Below are 8,263 nucleotides of genomic sequence, written 5' to 3' on the forward strand. Positions count from 1 at the left end.
TGATCGGATGGTCCAGAATCGCTTCCGGCTTGATTTATTAGATGAATTGGGTCCTTTAGATGAAGATCGGACGGCTGAAACAATTTTTGGATTTCTTGATGGATTTAAGTACTTTTTGAGCGAGATTTGAGCCCAAAACCCCCCTAACAGCCCTCTAAAACTTCTTAGTCCCACATCTAAATTTTAAAAACCTTATAACCCCCAAGTGCCTATAAAAAGTCCCAAAGGCCCTTGTTTTAATGATTCTTACCTTCCAATCAAGCTTGTAACCCTAGATAGTGGGGTTTTTAGCTTTCTTCTCAAGCCTCGAGCTTTGAGATTTTTGTAATAATTTTTTTTTATATAAAATCTTATTTTTATGTAATTTTATCTCTTTACATTATGCAATTTATTTTTCTTGCAATTAGGATAGTTTAATTTATGCAATTTAATTTTATGCAATTAGGTTAGTTTAAATTATGCAGTTTAAATTTATGTAATTAGGATAGTTTAATTTATGAAATTAGGGTAGTTTATTTTTCTGTATTTAAATTTTGTAAGTAGATTTAGATCATGTCTAGCTAAGCATCCCTTCTAGGGTTTGCGATGAAGCTAGATCATGAGTAGGGATTTTACATAGGGTTCTTTCTTTTTCTTAGGATTTCTTTTTCTTCCTTTTTTGTCAAGAATTTTTGATGAACTACAGTTGGGTCAGAGTCCCTTCATAGTTCATGCTTGATTCAGTGCATAGGAGGAGAAAATCCTAAGGGATCCTAGTTACTACTCCCCTGTAAAGAATCTTGATGGGTTATCATTGGGCCTTAGTCCCTTCATAATCTATGCTTGGAAAGACAAGAGGAGTAGTCGTTAGGATCAATAAGAAAAATTCTAGGTAGAATTTCCTAATCTAGATCTAGTGGATTCAAAAACCCTAGATCCTTAGTCTTATTGTCTTTAGCAAACAACTTTGATTTTCGATTTTCGTTAAAGCTTGCTTGAGCATAGATTTGAAAATCATTTTTAAACCAATCTCTGTGGGATCGACCCGTACTCGCTGGTCGTGCTACTCTACACACTGTGCGCTTGCGGTTTTATTTACAAATTTTAAGATTTGCAGATCAAGTTTTTGGCGCCGTTGCCGGGGATTTGGCGTTTTAAATTGTTTTCAAATATTTGTTCTTCATACTTTATAACTCTCTTTCTTTTTCTTTAGGTTTCTAGATTTAGTTGGTGATTGCTGGAAAACTCAGGTACGCTTCTAATTTCTCTTTTATTATTTTTAGTTAATTACTTTTCCTTTTAGACCTAATCATTTGAATTTACTTAATCACAAAAAAAAAAAAATAAAACAAAACAAAAGATATTTCATAATCGTGAAGTAAAATATCAAAATAAAAAAAAAATCTAAATTAAAATCTTTTACATTCTTGGTCATCTTGTTTATTTGTATTTGTATTTTCATAATTAATCTAAGGGCATCAACCCATTAATAAGATAAGGTGGGGATTTCATTACCCTTCCTTAGCCCAAAAACCATCTCCATCATATTGCATTATCTAGACCTTTAATCTTAAAATCAATTAGACGTCAACCTTAAGGAATTCGAGCTCAATAGGACAAGGAACCCTAAGAGTTCTACCAAGTTTGAGTTGTTTGATTAGTTGGTGTCTAGGCAAGTCCCTGAGGGTGGTTTGTTAAATTAGTTCAGTTGCTGGCTGGCCAACTCGTTTGGTGTCTAGAAAGACAACGATGAGTGAACCTCCCACCTCTTATACTTACCTGGCTAACTAGTTGATCAATCTCCACTTGGAAGGCTTGAAGGGTCATCTTGGAACAGTTAGGAGCTGTCTAGATTTAGGTTAACCCTAGGATAGATTGAGTTTAATTTATTGTTTCACTTGTTTGAAAAATAAAAAAATTTATTAAAATTTAAATTAATTTGGTTACTTTTCTTTAGATTTAGGACTCCTTAGGATCTTTTCTTTAGTACTTTTTCTCTTTTCTTTCTTTTTCTTATACATAAAAATTTTATAAAAAAAAATTGTATAAACATCGAGAACCGTACACCTCATGTGTGGAGAAGAGTGTCGGGTCGTCTAGTTAGAATTGAGTCAATTCCTGTTGTTCAATGGCTGAACCAATCCAACCCATGACCCTTAAGGATTTGTGTTATCCAGTTGGCTCCATCCAACCATCTTGTATCAGGTTGCCACAACCCACAGCTAACAATTTTGAAATCAAACCTCAAATCATAAATATGCTTCCAAAATTCATAGGATTAGAGGATGCTTATATATTTATTAGAGAATTTGAGGAGGTATGTGCAACCATGAAACTGCAATTAACAGAGGATGAGGTCAAACTTAGATTAATCAACTTTGCCCTTAAGGATAATGCTAAAAGTGGCTTTATAGTCTGCCAAACCATTCTGTCACTACCTGGGAGGGTTTGTGAGAATATTTTTGAAAAAGTATTTCCCCATCATAAAACAGCTAGGATTAGGAATGAAATAAATCAATTTTACCAACTAGCTGGTGAATCATTTTGGAAGTACTTTGATCGTTTCAAGAATCTTTTGACCCAATGCCCACACCATGGAATAGAAACTTGGAGACTATGCCAGATCATCTATGAGGGGTTAGATTCAAACTCAAGAACCATGCTAGAGTCCATGTGCCAAGGCAATTTATGGACAAAGAAACTACTGAAGCTTGGCAATTCTTAGAAGACTAGCCGAAAAAAATTTACAGTGGGAAACAACTAGGGAACCTGATAAAGCTACACCTTCAAGAGGAGGAATGCATCAAATTCAACCAACCCTAGCATCAGAGGCCAAGATTGCAACCTTAACACGTAGATTGGAAGCCTTAGAATTACAGAGACCAGCCAATGTAAATCAAATATCTGCACCCATGTGTAAAGGGTGCAATGCACCAGACCATGTCTTAGAAGAATGTTCCTACTCGAATGAATGTGCACAGGTGAATGCCACCTATCAAGGACCATTGAACAATCCTTATGCACCCACATATAACCCAGGTTGGAGGAATCACCGAATTTCTCATGGTCCCAGAATCCTAATGTAGGCAATCCAAATTTCAATCAGCAAAATCTAAGGTCCAACCCAGTGATGAACAACCCGCCAGGCTTCCATGATAATGACAAGAAAATTACCTCTTTAGAGAAAAGCCTAGAAGCCATGATGAAGACACATACCAGCTTTATGCAAACCACGGGTCAATTCATAAATAATAACACCCAAGCTATAGCCCGTCTGAAAATGCAAGTAAGTCAGCTGGCTTCGACCATTAGTGAACGAGAACATGGTAGGTTACCTAGCCAACCTGAGCCAAATCCTAGGAACCAAAATGGTCCACGACCCCAACAAGGAAACCAAGTTAATGGTGTAAATGCCATTCATACCTTAAGATCGGAAAAACAAATAGACAATAAGGTAGTTGCACTTGATGATATAGAGGACTCATCTGCGAGTCACCTTCTAAAACTACTACCTTTCAACCTCAAGCACCAGAAACTAAAATTCACCTAGTCCAGTACTTAAAAGTCCTAGAGCTCCTTTTCCAAACAGACTGAAATCCAATAAATCTGAACATTTAGATAAAATTTTAGAGGTATTTAAACAAGTCCAAGTTAATATTCCTCTTTTAGATATAATCCATCAGGTTCCAACTTATGCCAAATTTTTAAAAGATCTTTGCACTAGGAAAAGACCACTAATGTACCAAAGAAAGCATTTTTGGCTGCAAGTGTCAGTTCATACCTATCTAGCCATGTGCCAATTAAATATAAGGACCCTGGAGCTCCAACAATTTCTTGTGTTATTGGAGAAACCAATATAAAAAAGGTCTTGCTAGATCTAGGAGCTAGTGTGAATATCCTTCCATATTCGGTGTATGAGCAACTAGGATTAGAAAAACTTCAACCTACTGGGATCACATTACAGTTAGCCGATAGATCTCTCAGGATCCCTAAGGGAATGGTCGAGGATGTTCTGATAAAGGTTGAAAATTTTATTTTCCCTGTAGATTTTATTGTTTTAGAGACTGAGCCAGTTGCGAATCCTAAAGGACATATACCTGTCATTTTAGGAAGACCATTCTTAGCTACGGCCAATGCTGAAATCAATTGTCGAAATGGTCTAATGAAGTTATCCTTTGGGAATATGACCATTGAGCTTAATATTTTTAACTTAGAACAGGAATCCTCTTCTCATGCTGATGTCAATGTAGTCCAAGATGGTATTTATGAATCCATTGACATTAGTGATGATGAAGTCGACCTAGAGTCTAACCCCTGGTTAATCCATGAGTCTGAGGATGTCAATGAAATACTTAAAGAAAATCAGATTAATCAGGAATCGACACTTCCTACTGAACCAATCATTGAGATGGTGAAATCATCACCTAAACCATCGATAGAGGAAGCACCCATTTTAGAACTGAAACCCCTCCCAGAACATCTCAAGTATGCATATCTAGACCCAAAGAAACTTTGCCTGTAATTATTGCATCAGACCTAGATCCCAAGCAAGAGGAGTTAGTGTCAGTTCTAAAAGCAAATCAAGAGCAATAGGTTGGACCATAGCAGATATCAAAGGAATAAGCCCTTCTATAGTTCAACATAGAATATACTTAGAGGAAGAGGCTAAACCAACAAGAGAAGCCCAAAGAAGGCTTAATCCAGCTATGAAGATGTAGTTAAAAAGGAGATTCTGAAACTCCTAGATAGTGGAATAATTTATCCTATTTCTGATAGCTCTTGGGTAAGCCCAGTTCAATAGTACCCAAAAAATCTGGGGTAACAGTGGTCCAAAATGATGCAAACGAACTTATCCCAACTAGGACCCAAACGGGATGGAGGGTCTGTATAGACTATAGAAAGTTGAATGCTGCGACAAGGAAAGATCACTTTCCTTTGCCATTTATTGATCAAATGTTGGAAAGACTAGCGGACAAGAGTTTTACTGTTTTCTTGATGGATACTCCGGTTACAACCAGATCCCCATAGCCGCTGAAGATCAAAAAAGACTACATTCACCTGTCCATTTGGTACTTTTGCCTATAGACGAATGCCCTTTGGACTATGTAATGCACCGGCAACCTTCCAGAGATGCATGATCAGCATGTTTTCAGATATGATAGAACGATTTCTAAAAATTTTTATGGATGACTTTTCTGTTTTTGGCCTAACCTTCTCCGAGTGTCTGAATCACTGCAATTAGTTCTAGAACGATGTAAGGAGAAGCACTTAGTTCTCAACTGGGAAAAATATCAGTTTATGGTCAAACAGGGAATAGTTCTTGGCCATGTCATTTCTAAAAAGGGGATTGAAGTGGACAAGGCCAAAATAGATCTAATTGCAAGTCTTCCACCACCTAAATCTGTGAAAGAAATACGTTCATTTTTAGGTCATGCTGGATTCTATAGAAGGTTTATTGCCAACTTTAGCAAAGTAGCACGTCCACTGACTAATCTTTTGGCAAAGGATACCAAATTTGAATTTACTCATGAGTGCTTGGAATCTTTTGAATTTCTAAAAAAAGCACTTGTATCAGCTCCAATCATTCATCCTCCTGTCTGGTCTGAACCATTTGAATTAATGTGTGATGCGTCCGATCATGTTGTGGGCGCAATCTTAGGTCAACGGATAAATAAGCTGCCTAGAGTGATATATTATGCAAGTAAAACTTAAATGATGCGCAGCTTAACTACACCACAACTGAGAAGGAGTTTCTTGCCGTTGTCTTTGCTTTAGAGAAATTTAGATCTTATTTGGTTGGGACCCACACCATTGTTTACACCGATCACTCAGCCATTAGACATCTCCTAGCAAAGAAGGATGCCAAGGCACGCTTAATCAGATGGATTTTGCTCCTTCAAGAATTTGACCTAGAAATTAGGGACAAGAAAGGCACTGAGAACGTTGTAGCAGATCATTTTCCCGAATTTCAGTCGCACCATCTAGTGAACCACCCATCAATGAATCTTTCCCAGATGAGCAACTCATGTCTGTGTCTACTGAACCTTGGTTGCTGATATTGTAAATTATTTAGCCATAGTAAGATACCTTCTCATTGGACTAAGCAGGATAAATATAAATTCTTTGCCCAAGTGAAGTATTTCATTTGGGATGATCCTTATCTTTTTAAACAATATCCTGATCAAATTATTAGAAGGTGTATCCCAGATAACGAAGTCATGAATATTTATCTTTTTGTCATGATCAAGCATGTGGGGGTCACTTCGCGTCTAAGAAAACTGCTGCTAAGTTCTCCAATGTGGTTTTTATTGGCCCAATTTGTTTAAGGATGCTCATGAATATTGTAAAAGTTGTGCTCAATGTCAGAAAATGGGTCGAATCACCAAGCGACACATGATGCCACTCAACCCAATCTTGGTAGTTGAAGTTTTTGATGTTTGGGGGATCGATTTCATGGGACCATTTCCAATTCCTTTGGAAATGAATATATTCTAGTAGCAGTTGATTATGTTTCAAAATGGGTAGAAGCAATTGCATGTAGAACACCCGATAGCAAAATGGTCATTAAGTTTCTTAAAGAAAATATTCTCTCCCGTTTCGGTATTCCTAGGGCAATCATTAGTGATCGGGAACCCATTTTTGTAACCGACCTTTTGCAACATTGATGAAAAAGTATAATGTCACCCACAAATTGGCCACACCATATCATCCTCAAACTAGTGGGCAAGTTGAAGTGTCAAACCGACAAATCAAACAGATCCTGGAAAAAACTGTTAGTGCCAATAGAAAGGATTGGTCTTTGAAATTAATTGATGCACTTTGGGCATACCGAACCGCTTTCAAGACCAATCTAGGAATGTCTCCTTATAGGATTGTGTTTGGTAAACCATGTCACTTGCCTATTGAGATAGAACACAAAGCCATGTGGGCCATCAAACAACTAAATACAAATTTGAACGACGCTGGAAACCATAGGAAGCTTCAGTTGAATGAATTAGAAGAACTTAGAAATGAAGCCTATGAAAATGCAAGGATATACAAGGAACGAACCAAAGCATTTCATGATCAATCAATTATGAGAAAAATTTCAATATCGGACAAAAGGTGCTCTTATATAACTCTAGATTACATCTGTTTCCAGAAAGCTTAGGTCTAGATGGACAGGACCATTTTTAGTAAAGAAGTCTTTTCACACGGAGCTGTTGAGATAGAAAACCCAAGTAATGGTGTTATCTTTAAAGTTAATGGTCAACGATTAAAACCATTCTTGGAATTACCTGTCGAGACTGTTGAAGATGCCATGGTTCTTTATGAACCAACTTATTCTGATTAAATTGCTTCGAGGTTTGGTCTGGCTGAAGACATAAAACTTAGCCTTCTGGGAGGCAACCCAGCTTATTTAATTTCTAATGCTTTCTTTGTTTTCAGTTTGCTTAGGATAAATAAATTAGATAAACTCCATTGGGGACAATGTCGGTCAAGTTGGGGGGAGAGCTTGAACAAAATCAGGTGTTATCATTTCCTTTTTCTTCCACTATGAGTTATTTCTTGCATTTAATATATTAAAAAAAAAATTGAAATAAATTAATCTAGAAAAGAAATAAGAGTAAGTTAGAAAGTATTTGCTAATAAATGTAGTGAGTCACGGAGAAGATTAGCTGGTTAGACTCTTGGTGGCCTAGGTCATTTAAAGACTATTAGCACTTCCAATTGCACATGCACACTAACAAGGTAAAGTAGGTGTTAATTGTAAGGCCAATTAAGGATTTGAGTATTATTTAAATTAGATAATTTTTTCTACACCCCAATTGAAGAAATTTGAATTTAAGGAAAGAGCTACCTGCCTGAAATAAAATGCAAAACACAGAGTAAATGTGGATTGCCCTAAGCCTAGTAACCGGGTCTCTTCACTAAGTCAAGTGTTGAGATTCCGTCAAACGGTGGTGGGAAGGCCAGGATGCTCAGAAAAAAAAAAAAACAGTGTGAAAGCTACCTTAGTTCTTTGTTTAATCTGGGGTGTATAGAAAATTAATCGAACTAAGTTATGAAAAATGATACAATTGGCCTGTACAAGTTAATACTGAAATACTAAGTTAGTTATCACTCACACAAGTGCTATAAAACTTTAAGTGTACTCTAAGAAAGCTCCTAAGTAGACTGACTACCGATTCTAATTCGAAGCTCATTACTTAGTAATACTAGAAAACTTCTTGAATTTCGATCTTAAATTAATTTGCAAAGGAAGGATCTTTTTGGAATATGATCTTATTTTGGTACATTGCTA

The 8,263-nt window shown here is 36.6% G+C and overlaps 1 non-coding gene across 1 annotated transcript; it reads right to left on the reverse strand.

The window, feature by feature from the left end:
- Positions 1-2,473: 2,473 nt before the first annotated feature.
- LOC140853860 (small nucleolar RNA R71) lies at positions 2,474-2,580 on the reverse strand. Its single transcript, XR_012137003.1, has one exon. It is a non-coding gene; the product is annotated as a small nucleolar RNA R71 (small nucleolar RNA).
- Between the last annotated feature and the right edge of the window lie 5,683 nt (positions 2,581-8,263).

Source organism: Elaeis guineensis, chromosome 14 (genome assembly GCF_000442705.2).
Source record: "Elaeis guineensis isolate ETL-2024a chromosome 14, EG11, whole genome shotgun sequence".
NCBI classification, from domain to species: domain Eukaryota; kingdom Viridiplantae; phylum Streptophyta; class Magnoliopsida; order Arecales; family Arecaceae; genus Elaeis; species Elaeis guineensis.